Below are 16,365 nucleotides of genomic sequence, written 5' to 3'. Positions count from 1 at the left end.
CCCCCCCCCCCCCCCCCTCTCACACACACACACACACACACACACACACACACACACACACACACACACACACACACACACACACACACACACATATTACTGTAAAAGGCTTTTATAATGATAAACAACTTCACCCTCTTTCCTCTGAAGCCCTGCTCGAACAGATTCAAAACGGGGGAAAAAAAAGAAAAGAAAAGACACTGAACATCATATGGTGACCAGTTCACTTTGTGACAGCTCCAGTTGCTTGGCAACAGACGCCTAATGAGGCTTTTATTGGTGGGTAGTAAGACAAGCAGCACCTGAAGTGGCAGCTGGATGTGTGGTTTCTGCTCCACTGCAAAGTAGCAGCATCCAACGGAGTCGAGCCGCCGTGGAGGACCAGCAGCGTGTCCCATTGGAGCTAAGAAACAACATCCGAGAGGAGAAATGTGTTCCACTGGTTTATAAGTTTCACTTTATCATCACTAGAGGCGATTCCAGAGTTCGTCCTTGGCAGATATTCACAACAGAGCCAATAAAACCAGCATTTATTTTACCTGCCCTGCCTTTTGGCCACACTTCTGACCATCGCAGAGTTTTGAATTCCTTCAGCCGTTTTATCTAATCAGTGAAACTCCTCCAGCTCCTCTGAGAAACTGACTCAGTATTTGCGTGCATCAAACTTGACAACAGTTTAATATTGTTTACGCCATATTTACATGAAGCGATAACATGTTTTTGAGGCTGGGGGAGTAAACGTCTGCTTCGGTATTGGTAACCGAGGTAACTCTTAAAATTAAAGTAGTCATAAACACACAGTGGGCCAAAGTGCAGACTTAAATCAAAAGAGATGTTAATTTGGCCACATTTGTTAATTGGTTCCACACCTTTGCAGCTTTCCGAGTCCTAAACCTTCCTCAGGCTCTGAACTTTTTTCTCTCTCGGTCTCTCGCTGCAGGCCCACAGGAAGGTCGGTGGGCTCAGTAAAAAAAAAAAAAAAAGACACTTTTTTTGCAGACACTAATAAATCAAACGGTTCTCTCACACCACAGCGAGTTTGTTTTTATTCGTCGCTGTGATGTGACTGGAAAGCTGCGGCGGCTCCACCTGGAGATGATGTCAGAGGAAATCCTGCTGGGAGACACTTCAACTGGTTTACTGGAGCCTCGTCAGAGGTCGTGTCGTTCCATCAGCGTGCAGCGGTAACGTCTTCCTTCTCAGAAATCTTTGTTTATCTATGTATATATTTAGTTGTGAACGCGCGCGCCCTGCGTATACTGTACATCTGACACGGACAGGGTACCGGCAACATGGGTGTTGGATGAGTGAGTGTGTGTGTGTGTGTGTGTGTGTGTGTGTGTGTATGTGTGTGTGTGTGTGTGTGTGTGTGTTTGTGTGTGTGTGTGAGTGAGCGCACGTTTAAGTGAGTATAAACAGGAACCCTGTGCTGGATCGAAGGCTGCTTTCAGAAAACGGCTCCTTTGAATCGCTTTTTGTATCTGCAGCAGCAGGATGCAACACCAAAAAAAAACAAAAAAACGACAAAGCAAAGACCTGCCACCGGAAAAGTGAAACTCACTTCTGAGGTTAAAAATACCTCCGGGGTACATTTACACTCACACTGACAGCAGCCAAAAAAGTACGCTCCTACTCACAGTGGCCCATGTCCAACATTAACACAGTCACAGTAACGATGACCAAAATTCAATATGACATGATTTATTTGCTCTTTGTTCTACAGTTGAACTTTTCTAAAGATGCTGTGACGACTTAAGTGAAACGACCCACAAGCTACATCTGTAGTCGGAGGTTACAGTAACATTAATCTGAGTCTACCTGCAGGTTTTCACAGCTTCACTCTCCTTTATCTGTCACTTTTCAACCTCACACTGTACATGCAGATGTGTTCAAATCATTGAGCGTCAATACCGACTGTACTCCCATTTTCAATCACAGGATCTAATAAAATATAATTTTCTTATGGAGGAACTACAGTCCTCCTTTCCTTTGCAGTGTTACTTCAGCTAATTTAGGTTTGGATTTTCTCCTTGCATTTTATTTGAGTTAAGGTGTGAATTTTTCCAGGTTATTGCAGAACCTTCATTTGGATCATTGTTGGGTCATTGCCGTGCTGCCTGACATGAAATCGGGTCAACTTTTTTACATTCAGAGAAAGTGCTCCATATTTGACTGCATTTTTGTTGTTGTTGTTGTTGTTCAAAAGATTTTGATTTAATAACTTAGAAATGGCCATATCATTCATGTATTGCCTTACAGCCATTTCTCAGGCTGATTGGCAGCAGCATCTACATTTCTAACACGTTTGCACCACATTGTTAAAAGGCCAGGTAAAAGCTAAGAAAAGCCGACCTACATACATCGCTTCAAAACATTTTCCAATGGTAATATGAAAAGTATTTTTGATTGTTCAACACAAAATATCCACTAAAGGAGGAAAAACTGCAACAACTCGGACACATTAGAGTAAACTCATACTCACAGCTCTCTGTCTTGCTCAGGTACCCGCCGACCATTAACTATAAAGAATCTGATTAACATCAGATCAAAATTTTGGTCTCCCAGATCTATTTTCCAGTCATTTTTCTCCTTCAGTTGAAGCCGTATTTAAAGTTTAACAGGATCTCTTTGATGTTATAGGTACCAGTCAGGAGAAGGAAACAAAAATCAAAACAAAACATCAAATGTTGACCATAAAACAGTCGTCAATCATTTGAGAAAATAGGGAACGATACATTTTCAAAATTTGGAAACTTAAAGACCCTTTGTAATGGCTAAAATTTTAAACTATTTGCCAGAGCTGAAGCTAACATTGAACTAGCTTTTTGTATATTAATATTTTAACAGTTCACCATATGCCTGGATTATTTTACAACACAACAAAACTTATTGTAAACGACAGTTGCCCTATGGAAAAAAATCCCTGTCATACCTTAGGATGTTTTAAACCTGCATAAAGATTCGTCAGCAGCACGTTGCTGTCTGAGCCTTTGGGTATATAAATGTGCCGAGTCGCAGGTCGAGCCGCTCACACGTTGATGCCCAGGAGCCTTCATTCCCCTTTCCACTGCAGGAAACTGAACATGAATTCAAGCCAGCAGCAGCAGGATGTACATACACAGCTGAATGCTCACAGGGAAGAAGCAACAAGATGAAAAGTTGTAAATATGTCGAAAGAAATTAACAAGTTTTTTTTTTTTTACCCCAAAACTGGAAAGAAGTCAGGAAAAACTGGACAGATGGGCTTTCATACTTAGCTCCCCTTAATGGTGATGAGCCAGTTTTAATGGGTGACCTTTACAACAACTGATAGACATTTTTTGTACCTAATATATTTGTTCTAAACGCCACACCTGAATCAAACAACTGGCCCCCAACATTTTTTATTCCTTCTCCAAAACAGACTTTGTAAGTAAAACAAAAATTGGCTGAATCTGTCAATGAAAACGTAAAACTTTTTTCTACTATTCAAATTGTGTCTAAATAACATAAAACGTGTCTCTGGTTTGACTATGCCAGGATTTTGTGCTAATTGTGTTTTGAAAACGTGACCATTGGACAAATGCCTAGTAGCAAATGAAAAGAAAACTTTAGTTTCAGCATTTAGTTTAGCCAACACTTTTAACTGAAGCTCAAAATGGTGTTAAATTACTACAAGATAATTTTTAAACATGAAAATTAGCAAATTAATGTTTTTTTTCTGTGCTTAGCACTGAAAAAGAAAACATGCCATCTGACTCAGCATCAGAGCCTCTTGGACATTTCCATATTGCATAAGAGTTGGGAAAAAAACTGACTCTTAAACTCCTGACAAATGTCAAAACCTCCCACTTATTTTTTTTATTTTTTTTGCAAAAGTGTGAAATGTGGAAATCATCCATGTGTGTCATAAATCCACATTTTTTTCTTCATACACTGGATGGTGGAAAATCATCCAAAGTGTTGCAGAAAATCCTCGCTACAGAGACATTAAAGCCTGCGAGTCTTTCAAAAGGCCGTGTTCTTTTCGGGACGCACCGATTAATCTCGTAACGATTTCTGTTGCCGAGCAGTCTGATCCGGCTGTTTGCGTTTCAGGGAGGTAGATGGACTCAAGCTGTCCGGTGATTGTGCCAGCAGCAGCGGAGTCCAGCTGAGCGGGGCACACGGGATCACTGGGGAAAAGGAGAACGGAGGAGGAGGAGGAGGAGGGTGAGGAAAAAGAAAAACACGAGGAAGGTGAAGGCAAGAGATGGGATAAGACCAGGATGCAAGAAACCGTCAACAAGGGAGGGATGGGGAGGAAGAGCAGTGGATTGTGAAATGAAGACGAAGGAGGAGGATGAAATAGTTTGAAACACTGAGCAAAAATTAGGTCATTTTGCAACACAATTTACTAAACCGTCAGTAGAAATGACCAAATTGTGCTTTTGATATATATGCGGTAAAAACTGCTGCAAGTTAGCATGTTGGAGAAACCAAGCTCTCTGTTAAGATTTAATAGATTTTTTTTTTCTGTTGTGCAAACTTAATTATTGTCCAGATTTCTTTCTTTCTCAGTGCAGCCAAAGACAAACTGATCCATATAGACATCAATAACCTGTCACAGCAAAAGAAAAAAAAAATTAAGTAAAATTAAGGTATTTTTAGTAAGATTTTATGTGATAGTTCAAGTGTTTTTTTGTTTTTTGTTTTTTTGTTTGTTTTGTTTTGTTTTGTTTTTTTTTCTTGAAAAAAGTAAAAGGAATGTGGTGAGTTTCTGTGTCCTTCACTCCCGACTCAATACTTTCTTTAACCGCTTTTCTTTGCTGTTACAGCTGCAAGTCTCCTGGGCAGAAACGCTCGAGTCCTTTAGCCAGAGATCAGAATCAGACCATTTTTTCTCCCCCCACCGATTTGCTCTGATCTTTGAGTGGGAGTTCAAAAACTAAGGGAAAAAAAATCTTATAACTCCCACCATGTCAGCTTTTAGACACATCATCTGACAGCACACACTCTGATGCACTTTTCTTGAATAATAATCAGTAACACTTTATTTGTTATTTGAAGGGGGTTGAATAAGACTGACATGACACTATCATAAAAACCTGTCATGAACATGAATAAGCCTTCATGAATATTTATGACTGTTGTCATAAAGCGTCATTCGGTAAATTATGACAAAATGTCTTTGTTATGACAACTTGACATTAACCAAGAAATCATTACTGATATAAATTTGTTATAAAAGTATTACTGATTGCACTTTAAAAATTAGGTAACTTTATGTTATTAAAGGTAAAGTTTAAACAGTAATGATTTATTGGTCAATGTCAAGTTGTTATAACAAAGACATTTTGAATAATGTCAACTTTGTATTAAAAGTGTCATAATTAACCGAATGACGCTTTATAACCATCATAAATATTCATGAAGGCTTATTGATGTTCATGACAGGTGTTATGTCATGTTTATGACAGTGTCATGTCAGTCTTATTCACCCCCCTTCAAATAAAGTGTTACCTAATAATCATTAAAAAAAAACATTAATGCCAGAAATTAGTACAAAGAGGGACATATGTGCTGCCACATAAATGGTCTAAATTTTGGACTGAACAGATATGGACAAAAATTGGGAATCTTCATCAACATGATCAAACTTAAATGGTTGATCATGTCAACCATTTAACATGGTTGACATGTTAAATGGTTGGAAATTTAACCAGGAAATCATTACTGTTTAAACTTTACCTTTAATAACATAAAGTTACCTAATTTTTAAAGTGCAATCAGTAATACTTTTATAACAAATTTATATCAGTAAGGGAAATTGTGCATAGATTCAAAATGGATTTACAAGATTAATAAAAAAAAAGAAGCATGTTGTATCCAATCAGAACCCACCATATTCTCTTGTCATCCTCAAAAGGATAAAATCTGTGTCACTGTGGAACCGGGGCAGACAGCCATGTGGGAATCTTAGGAATTCATCAAATATGTTTGAATTTAAAACTTTGAAGTATCTCTATAAACTTTGCATATCTGCAAACAGATCATTTTTGCCTTGTTTTGTTCAAAAATGAAAGCTGAGGTTGGACAGTAAGCATCAGTAATCTACGCTTTTTTTTTAAAATTCTTTACAGGGTTTATGTTTGGACTCTTTATTTTTCATTCTAACAAATACATCCGCTTTGATCTGAACCAATACTTTGCAGCTTTGATTGTATATTTACGATCCTTATCAGGTTGAAACGTAGCTTTGCTGTCATCTGATGTGAGCTTTGCTGACCACTTTAAATTACCCCTAAGTGTGTGTGTGTGTAGGTGTGTGTGTGTGTGTGTGTGTGTGTGTGTGTGTGTGTGTGTGTGTGTGTGTGTGTGTGTGTATCTTTTCTTATTGGTAGTCTGTACCCCTGATATCCCACATATTGAAAACTGATGGAAAAGTATTTCCCAGTAGGCGGGGAACGTTAGCAGGAACAAACCCTTTCAGAGTGACACAGAATACGTTACGCCTAGTCCTCCCTCTGCACCACATCGCAGCAGTGAATCCAGTATTTACCTCTGGTTGATATACTCTCCATACTCTGCGCTCTGCAGCAACCGCAGCCATAATGGATTCATTAAAAGATAAGGGTTGAGCAATGGTTGAAATCCAAAGCCAAGAAACGCAGCGGCTAGCTGTGTGTGTCTGGAACTACAGTGAATGGTAATATGAACTAGGGAAGGTTATAACAATTACATCGTTGTTACAATGTTATGCATTATGATGACATGTTCTAATATTATCTCATTAAAAACGTACCTGGAGTGTTGCTTTGATTCTTTCATGTCTGTTTGACAAATCCTTGAATCTCCCTTTGCAACCATTTTGTTTGCATAAATGTTCGAAGCTGCAGCTTCCGAGCTCCCGCTCCACTGCTCCTCCACCCAGCTCCTTCAGACTAGCCAGAAGCAATTAGCAGACACCTGCTGAGCTCATTATACGATCCACTCCCCAGTCGAAGGCTTAACGGGGGAGCGATGTTGTGACGACGTGCTGAAGGCGGAGTGTCGGAAAGAGCAGGAGCTTCTTAAAGAGACAGAGACCCAATTTCAAGACGTTAGTTTCATACCGCCCCTTTAATAATCAACATTTACTAACAAGAGATGGCTCCCAGTTGTTTTAGAAAGTTCCAGAAGTCATCTTGATTTAAAAGTCAACAATCCAACCAATCAGAAAGTACAGAATGAATTAAACAATGTCTAAGCTACAGTTCATAGACGTAGGTGTATTTTTCCATCTGGGAAGGATCCTGGCTACAACCACTGATAGGTAATGATAGGCGGGTCGATCACATGAGATTTGGTGCCACGTTCTAAACTTGGAAGGAGAAGTTTAAGATGGTGGAGAAGGGGAGTGGGAAGCCTGGAGGGTGAAAGATTGAGAGGATGTCCTGTTTGGGTCATACGCCTCAGTGCTTTTTACTGTGGGAATCTGTGAGCGTGTGCATGTGTGTGTGAGTGTGTGGGTCTGGTTTAGCTACTTGTGAGAACTGCCTTTAGGAGGCTTGATGCTCTTGTAAGGCGATCTCGGATGATTTGTAGAAACCAGTGGAGGGGCTATTGTGGTCGAGCCTGAAGCGTTTCACTTGAAACCCCGCTAGAAGTGATGCACCCCACTGCGATGTCTTCCCAGAAGCCGTCGGCTGTCAGCGCGTCTATTCCAAGTTTGTTTGTTTTGAGTGGGTGGAGAGAAACCTCCCAGCTCTCAGGCCTCCATAGAAAAACATTTGAGAACTTTATCATCAGTTGTAAGAGGAAGACATGTTGCATTAACCCCACGGTGAGGAGTCTCATGGCGTGTTTTAGATGTAAACTGTAATTTGTGCGCGCATGCCGAGATCAAAGCAGAAAACACGGAGCATAAATATTAGAAAACACAGTTTCTAAAGTTGCTTTAATTTCCTGGACTGTCACATTTACTTGAGGAACATTTGGATTTGTGGTTTATTTCATTTTAACTTGAGTTTAAAAAAAAAAATCACTTCGCTTAAGAAATAACAATTGGAAAAACATATATCTTGAGGTTAAAACTGAAGTTGGAGTCAAACACGTTTTAACTATGAGTTCACATCAAAGGTCCACAGCAGAAAGTTAATACTCATGTCTATGAAAGTATTAGTGCCACCAAAATGAAAAATCTTCATACATTACTCATGAACAATTTAGTGACATGTCATTTTATCTAATGCAAAAATATCAGGTGGTACTAATTGAAATGTTCACGACATCGCGACACACTCTTTGCAAAGTCATGTAGAATATACATTCAAGTTGCGTATTAATGTAGTTGGTGAGATAAATGACTACGAGACACAGAACACACATTTTTACTACATAAATTATTTAGTCTTTGCAGTTCTAATTTGTAACAATATCATCCAGTGAAAGCCAAGTTTCACCTGAGAGAGATTGTTCAGTTTTGGAGATTTCCAGGTAAGACTTGAAGAGGAAATGCATGAAATTTGCTTGATATGTTTTGAGAACCAGGTCACCATTTTTTTTGTACGTCATGACTCTAGATTTTGTTGTTGTTGTTGTTGTTTTAGAGGGAATGACTATAAAACATACTCAAATTATAATGTTATTAAATAGCAGAGAACTTTATGAAAGCAATTTTTGATGCATATTCAAAAAGGATTTACTATTTGCCAGAAGGATTTATAAACTATGATGCACAAATAGCTGAATGTCACGGAGGCTGAAATAACATTAATGGGAATTTTAACTGATTGGAGAGAAATGCACCAAAGCAATTGAGAAAAACTGTCATGTTTCCACAGAGAGGCCCATTAATGTGCAGCAGCTTCCTGATAAAAACCCATAAACTGTTTAGAGGGTGGAAGTGAGTTTTATGCTAAATAGCATAAATAGTATTCTACCTTTTATGTATAAACTTTGAGCCTTAAGTGCATCACTTGCTTCTTGTTGGCTACAAAAACCTAATCTGAAAGAAAACAATAAAATCTAATTGAGCAAAAAAAACAAAAACAAAAAAAACAGTGCCTCTTATTTAAAATCAATTTCTGAAATAAAAAAATTGAAAGAAATAAATACATTTTAAAAAAATAATCGGTTCAACATCCAGCTTGACCGCAACTGTTAAAAAAAGCCCACCAGCAGATCTGGTTTTAAGTTGCTATTTTTATTTAAGAGCGCTCACGGCATTCACAATGGCAGAAATTTGCATCGGCCTTGCAAAAGTGCTTCTTTGTGCACCACCAGCATCTTATCCATCACCAAGGAGCAGGTCTGCATGGACGCCTGGCACTCTCACACTTCCTGTCAAAACCACTGGGTCAACCCACTTCCCTGTATTCTTCTGTCAACTCTGGGAAAAAGCTTTAATATCCTTCCTGTGAGCAGGACGCTGGCTGACTGAGCTCCGTGAGCGGCCATCCTCGTGGTTAATGGCACGGCGCTGCATCTCATTCCGCACAGAGTGACCTTTTTGTCTCCTTTGTTTTGCGCCTCTACATTCTCTTGCTTTGCAGCGACAAAGAAGAAGAAGAAACAGAAGAGTCCTTGCATTGTCTCCTGCTAGCAAACAGAATAAATGTCGCCTGATATCAAAGCATTTGTTTATTTAGCGGCGACTGTTTGGTGCTCGGTGAGTTTGTCGCTGCCAGCTGTGTGCCCCTGTTGAAGGATTTGACAGCAATGTCAACACCATTGAGCGTCGCCCAGTGACAGCATTGTTTGACCCCCCGAGTTTATTTATACGATGTGGAGATAAGATTGAAAATTGCATGCTTGATGTTCTCTGCATTGTTTCAAAAGTTTACACAGACAGATAGAACATCAGTTGCAGGTTCAGTGCCACGGCTGTTTGCAGAGGATGAGATAATACTGTTGTCCTGACAAAAAAAAAGTCCAAGATGTGGATGCACACACACGCCTAATGCAAGTGTAAACTTTCCCAGGGTTCTGAATCAATGGGAAGATGGACGTTTTTGTGTTGCGTTTCAATGCAATATTTCAACTCAGCGCATGTTGACCCATCTGGGTTCATAGGAGTCAGAGGTTGATAATTGACTTTTTAGTCCATCTGCCTTTTCTGTCTGTATCTTTTCTAATTATTCTTGATTTATAAGTGGCTATAAGTGAATTTAACTGGTTAGTATGACTGGAAAAGTGTTATTTAGTCAGTCAATTTACTAATACATGTAATTTTTATGATTATATATTATTAACATGACTGTTACTGTCCTATTTATGTCACAATATTTCAGTTTTTTGTTGATGTTTTTACTGTTACTTAAAGTCACAATTACTTTGTTCTGCTTCTCTAAATTGTCCTCATAACTTTTTTGTGTTTTCAATAATAGAAAAAAAATGTTTGTTTTTTTTTATTTCCCCATATTTACATTTAATTTGACATTTTCTATATCCCCTTTCATGTCTTTATTATACAGCTTTGCTAATATTTGCAAAATTTTCACATGACACAAGCAGATTATTGCACAGGAAATTACACTAATTTGGAGCCACAAGGATCACAACTACAAGAAAATCACAGTTTAATCAGCAAAATGGACTCAAAATATAAAGGAGTTTATTTATATTTTAGTTTATAATATTTATTCCTTTCCTCTCCTTGAAACTATATTCTGCATTTTTGACCCCCACTGTCAGGGGGCTGCAGCGCCATGGAAACCTCATCCTTTTTCTGCAACATCAAGACAAACATGTTTATAACAACCACTGGTGCAAATTTTTGTAATAAAAAAACAACAATTAAATCTTGTTCTTTGTTCTTTATAAGGAGCTGGTAACAGATGAAGCAAAAGATTAAATAGGATGATGAAATGGATGCATTATGGAGTCTTCAATTAAGTGAAAATTTAAAAAAATAAAACACAGCTTTTCAAGCCAGGCAAGAAGAGCGTCATTCAGACAAACAGCAGCAACTACAGGAGTGACCACAAACTCTACAAACCTGACTGTTGTGGAAAGGGATGATGAAAATTAAATGTGAAATAATTTGAAAACACAAATTAACACAACAAATCACCCTGAAAACATCAGACCGTCAGTGAAACATGGCGGCGGCAGGATCAGCACATCAGGATTTATGGCCCAGTTCAAGTTCAGATATAAATCTCATTGATAATTTGACGTGACAAAATGCTCAATAAGCATATGAATAGTTTTAAAAGCACTGTCGCTGTTCTTTGCAATCGATAGTAAAGCATCATCTGCAGTAAAGGTGACAAACTGTTATTTGACGGGGTGACCTGTCATGAACATGAAGGAGTCTTTATGAATGTTTATGATTGTTTTTCATGAAGTGTCATTCGGTAAATAATGCAAAGTTGCTTTAAAAGTTGCATCAAAAGTCAATTAAAAGTGTTAAATTTGCATTTAAAGTGTCATTATTTACCTAAGACTCCTTCAAGCTCATGACTGTTGTCATGTCTATGAACAACCCTTCAAATAAAGTGTTGCCATGTTTTTGCCTTTCATACTGAGGTCAATGTTTAATGATGTTTCATGAATTTCAGTCATGCAGAACTGAAATGTCGAGTTTGACCATTAGAAAGGTCACCGCAGCCTCCTTATAGTTTTCATGTTATGTCACTTGTAGACACGATGTTGCATTCGGATGTCAGCGTTTCGGAATGACAGTCAGGAGAAATTTTAATTTCATGCTTCTATGACAAAGTAGAGACTGGATAAATCGGACAGCGGATGTGTCAGCGACTTCAGGTTCAACATGTACAGCTCCGATTTGAGTTCAACTGGGAAGTCACTGTCTGTAAAAAGCCTCACAGCAGATCATTAAATGATAAAATTAACTCTCCTCTTGAGAACGTGAACAGATAGCCTTTGGAAAGTGATGCACATTTACACAGAAACAGCTTTACAAAAGCTCATGTCATGAATAGAGTGGATCCTTTTCAGAGTCAGAAAATCTCAGGTGGATTTATATCAAGGAAAGAAAAAAACCCGGTGAACTTGTAATGATGCTAACTATGAGAATCATAATCAGATTTAGGCTAAGATTGTGAACGCAAACAAGCAGTTTGACTTTGGTCTCAAACGTTGACAGGATCCAGACATTAAGTAACTCTAAACTTTACATACTTAAAGATACTCAAACTCTTTTTCATTTTGGGCCACATCAAGATCATGAATGATCTCAATGGACCGGTTGTGCCTGAATGTATGAATAAAAACCATTAACGAACTTCTAAAATAAATACATAACTGTCTCAGCATGCAATAAGTACTTCGCAAAATTAAATAATATTGAAAATCTTTTCACATTGATCAAACCCTTTCAGGGTTATTTTTTTTGTGTGTGTGTGTGTCAAAATCACAGATTTTAGAAATATTTGCAAATGTATTAAATCTGACATCAAGTTTTTCACTTTTACTAGAGCGTAGTAAAAGGAAAAAAATAAAAAAATAAAAATACTGCCACCTGCAGGTGGGAGTTAGCACTCACTTAAACCTGATGCTTTGGGCCATATTTGCGTAAAATTATGCACTAGCATGAAAAAAATCTGTTGATGTTGATTGCATAAATTACCTCAATTTCAGAATCACTAAAAGCTGATACCTTGTAAGGAGTTTGTTGTGTTCATCAGAGATATGAAGCGTGGAATAAACTGTCTTTGGTTACTGCCACTAACACTCTGCAGCAACAGCCTGAAGGTAAAGTTCTAACCAGTCTGTGTCCAGGATGTGTGGGCTCTGCAGAGATGTTAGCTGCCGTTTCCTGACCAGACACAAACACACGTTGTAATACGATTATCTCATAAAAGCTCTTGTGCAGAAAGCAATTCAGCATTAATCAGGATGTAACATTAAATAAAGCACGTGGCTTATTGTTGGTCTGAAAACAAATAAACTGCAAAATCAAATGAGACACATCACAACGTGACTTTATTTATTATTTATTTAGAAAAGACAACATTTCAAGGGGAGTTTTTTCTTTTATTTTTTACCCTTTTCCTATCCGTCCTGCTTCTCATTTCCCTCTGTGCCTCTGACACACTGCTGTACCCTGGACACTATCCTCCCATTCAAAGGGCTTCATGCAAAGCTGGTCAAAGGCAAATCAGTAAGCAGATTTCACACGTCGTGTAAAAACTTGTGAAAAAGAAAAGGTCACCAAAAGCACACTTTAAAGCATTAACAAACATTAAGTTTATATAAGATATAAATAGATAATATCACACCTCAAGAATTAAGTTAGAAAAATGTTAATATTTCTCATCTTATTACATCAACACCTACAGTTAAATATATAGTTTATTTCATAATCTTCCTTGTGTAATCCCTCTTTTGGGGGGTTTCCACTTAAAAAATTCTTTCAATGCAATTAAAAACTCATAAAGATTTATTCCCTGGTGAAATGTCCCAAAAATGTGTTTGAATGGAGAAATTATGGCCAATGCTACAACATTATCATGGTCTTTGAAACAGTTTTGAAAAAGTCTTCTACCTTGTCATAAGCATCAAAATTCAAGACGAGAAATTAGAGCATGACAAAACCAGACTTAGGCTCAAGGACGATTGAAAGAAGCTTCACTGTTGTCTGTTCCTATAAAAGACAGTAATATATATATATATTAATCATCTCCAGATATCAGGTTCACACATAACATTAGAAATTGAGTTTCTTAAAATCAATTTTATACCTTGGAAAGATTATTTTTTTTAAAAAAGTTTGATTGTGTTTCTGAACACAAACCAAGCAGAAAATTGAATCCTTTGCAAAATAAATGTGTGGATTTGAACAGAGACTTTGAGACAGAGGTTTTCTTTCTGTCTTTGTTTGATCAGTGACTAAATGTCATCGTGTCCTATCAAACATTTATGACAAACCAGCTGACTTTCTGCTTTTAGTTATGCCAGGCGTCCATATCCAGTGTACAATTTAGTGTTGAAAATGCTTGATGGCTTCAAAACAGGTATTAATGGTGTCTGTTCAAAGCTCCAGAAGCTAAACTTACTGAAAGAGAGCGATCCTTGATTCATGCAGAATGAAGAAAAGTGCCTAGCTTATGCTACAAACTTTTGGTAACACAAAATTACACATAAATGTTGGATTCTCAGTTTAAAAGGAGAGATACATCCAAGTGAAAATCCCATATGGCTCTCCTAGTCATAAAAATAGGTTACATTTGCAGCTATGGACGATTTATGATTCATAAAAATCTGCAGCTTAAAACATACTGCTGCTCAAACTCTGTTTAGTTTGAGAGAGCAAATTCAGTGTGATTTATATTTTGTTAATCTAAGCTAGCAATGAGTTACTGGAACACAGCTAGCTTGGCTTTGTAGTAGAGCGGATAAGATTTTTTTTTAAAGTTAATTTTGGACATTAAATCAAAGCTGGACGCTTTTCATCACCCTTGAACTACCAAGATACCCAAAAGTGATGGCGTAAGAGTCATGGATGACTTCAGTTAAAGAGTTATTTGGGTCTGAAAAGGCTCAGGGAGTCAAATTAATAATTGGTTGTTGTTGTGGTAAACCGACAGCGTGCATCTCTTGTCTGAGTAACAGTGGAAAAGCAATAAAGATACAGTAGATGGCACAGACAGATTTTGGCCTCTATCGATAACTCACCTTTGTGAGCACTAGTATTTCAATGGCAACATCTTATAAGTTACACTGCTACAAAAACAGACTTTTGGGGATCAGTCCAACTGAAAATTCAAGTCTCAAAATATATAAATCGTAGTGTTTCCCTTGTCGTTGCGACATTTACTCTTTCCAGTGGTGAAGATCCATTCAGTCATTTAGCAAGACTAAACATCACATTCCTCGAAACAGTATAAATCCCAACTTTAGCTTCCTTCCAGGGAACCATACAGTGCGACGATAGAATATTTAAATACAGCTTCCTCTGTGACTAAGATCTCCCATCGGCGTAGAGGTCGGTCACTGGCGCGGTGTATGCTTTGGCGTTCAGCGGTGATGCAGTTCTCCGACAGGGATCTCGAGGGTCAAAGGTCTGTGATTCTGAGATTTCGAGAATGTAGCACGGAGTTGTCCTTCTGGGCAAATCAACCCAGTGAGTGAGGATCGATCAAGACAACCCACGTCCTTGTCACCCCGAAGGAGTTCGATTATTTAAAGTCCCAATGTGGAAAGCCTCAAGGAAGCTGGTTGGGTTAGCATAAAGACAGAAGACACACAGAAACAGCTAGCTTAATAGTCACATTTGGATAAAATAAAAAAAAACGAAAAGAAAAGAAAGAATCTCTCTAAAGCTTAAATCTGATCTTGTTTGTTCATTTCAAGTGAGCACAGTAGTGGCTTTAACCCTTGTGCGTGCGAGGACTGAGGCAAACGTAGAGGACTATGGAAAATGCTACAAGTTTTACGTGTGTGGGTTCGGTTGGACCCGATTTCGACATACAAGGGTTAAGACAACGTCATTTTACTACTCATTCAGATAAGATTGTTTGTTTTCTTCGATCTTGATAAGCAATTGTAAGGAGATACCAAATGCATGGAGTCAAAATATTTTTTGTCCAATCTTGAACCAAAGATTGATTGGTTCAAATTCATCTGCTCTGATTTCTTCCACAGGCGTCTACAAGACACGTTTCTTCCAAATCAATGTCAAGACTCTTCCAGAGGTGAGTCTAAAGGCTGTTGCTCTAAAAATAACATTTATTGAGTCTCTGAAGGCAAATTTAGTTCAGTTCTCAAATCTTTTTATCTTAAGACCAAGTGAACTATTTTAGGGACAAGTCCAAGTCAGATCTCAAGTATTTGAGGGAAAGTCCAATTTAAGTCTAAATACTTTTTTTTGCCTCAATTCAGATCGCCACTTTAAACCAAAGTCAAGTCTCAATTGACTTAAACCAGTATCTTCACATTGGACACATGCTAAGTTTCTACGCAGGTTATAAATTGAAATTCTTGTCTCTCATCCCAATTTCACACAATCTGATTTATCTTTTCAGAACACTGAATTCAACGCTGGAAAAAAAACTCCACCGAATGAATTTTAACGGAAAACATGCACTTACGTTGAACAAGGACAAGTAAAAAGGGGTGAACACTTAATGTCAAATTTCTTATGAATGAAATGCTCTTGTATTGTGACACTAGATTAGGGATTAATTTGGAATATGCCCTCAACTCCTTTCACTTGAACACAAGAGTGAGCAACTTTGCAGAGAAACACACGAGCCATTGGTACACGGTACAATGCCTCAGAGGGGACAAGATCTACGATTTGATACATACGAGCTTTTCATCACACCTGGTAACAAGAGATTAAGTTAGTTTACTGTGCTATTAACGGACCATTTAATCCCCCCCCCCCCCCCCAAAAAAAAAATTTTTTTTACAATTTAAAAAATTTTTTCCTTCCTTTTGGTTTTTTTTTCTCCC

At 38.0% G+C, this 16,365-nt stretch overlaps 1 long non-coding RNA gene across 1 annotated transcript; it reads left to right on the top strand.

Annotated features, from left to right (window-relative positions):
• Positions 1–2,476: 2,476 nt before the first annotated feature.
• LOC106938349 (uncharacterized) lies at positions 2,477–15,216 on the top strand. The gene is made up of 3 exons (XR_001422603.1): positions 2,477–2,490; positions 7,342–7,344; positions 14,347–15,216. It is a non-coding gene; the product is annotated as an uncharacterized LOC106938349 (long non-coding RNA).
• The last annotated feature ends 1,149 nt before the right edge of the window (positions 15,217–16,365 follow it).

This window comes from Poecilia latipinna, unplaced genomic scaffold (genome assembly GCF_001443285.1).
Source record: "Poecilia latipinna isolate Pla-1442-1.1 unplaced genomic scaffold, P_latipinna-1.0 Scaffold2572, whole genome shotgun sequence".
In the NCBI taxonomy this organism is placed as follows: domain Eukaryota; kingdom Metazoa; phylum Chordata; class Actinopteri; order Cyprinodontiformes; family Poeciliidae; genus Poecilia; species Poecilia latipinna.
The sequence above is the reverse complement of the archived record's forward strand: the minus strand, read 5'-3'. Positions and strand labels throughout refer to the sequence as shown.